Here is an 807-nt window from a genome sequence, read left to right on the forward strand (position 1 = left end):
TAGCATGGGATATAGATGACATTGGCACATGGCCACAATCTTTGAACAACAAATTACGCGACATTATACTTGAGACCTTCTATTCTCACAGGGCCTAAAGACATTAGAGGTAGGAAATTCACAGAAAACAATTACTACAAAAGACTTTCTAATGGTGAAATTGTCAACAGATGGTGGCTTGTGTACTCTAAATGCAAGGATGCTGTATTTTGTTTCCCATGCAAGATTTTCCAACAGTTGCAATTTTAACATAGCGACCATGGGTATTAATGATTGGCAAAATCTTAGTCAAACATTACTGCAACATGAAAAGGCACAACACCACATTAAGTGTATGCACAAATGGTGTAAGCTGATTGTAAGGTTAAAAAAAAACAAACAAACAGAAAACTCTTGATGCCCAAAAAATCAAAGATTGCTGGAGTTGGAGAAGCAGCATTGGCGTTGTGTTCTTGAACATCTATTATTGAATATCTATCAACAAACAAACAATCTTGCTTTTTAGAGGAAGCAAATTATATAAATTTGACAAATTATACCAGCCCAAAAATGGCAAATTTTGGGCCTTGTACAACATCTTGGAAAATTTGACACAATGATGAACGAACATCTCCGAAGAATAACTGAAAATGAAATACTTGACCACTATTTGGGACCAAGAATTCAAAATGAACTGATAATGCTAATGAGTGGTAAAGTGAGAGACAAAATTGTTTCATTGGTTTCTTTGGCAAAATATTTTGCTGTAATTCTAAATTGCACTCTGGCCATAAGTCATTAAGAACAGATGATGTTAGTAGTGAGATT

This window comes from Natator depressus, chromosome 4 (genome assembly GCF_965152275.1).
Source record: "Natator depressus isolate rNatDep1 chromosome 4, rNatDep2.hap1, whole genome shotgun sequence".
Taxonomy (NCBI): domain Eukaryota; kingdom Metazoa; phylum Chordata; order Testudines; family Cheloniidae; genus Natator; species Natator depressus.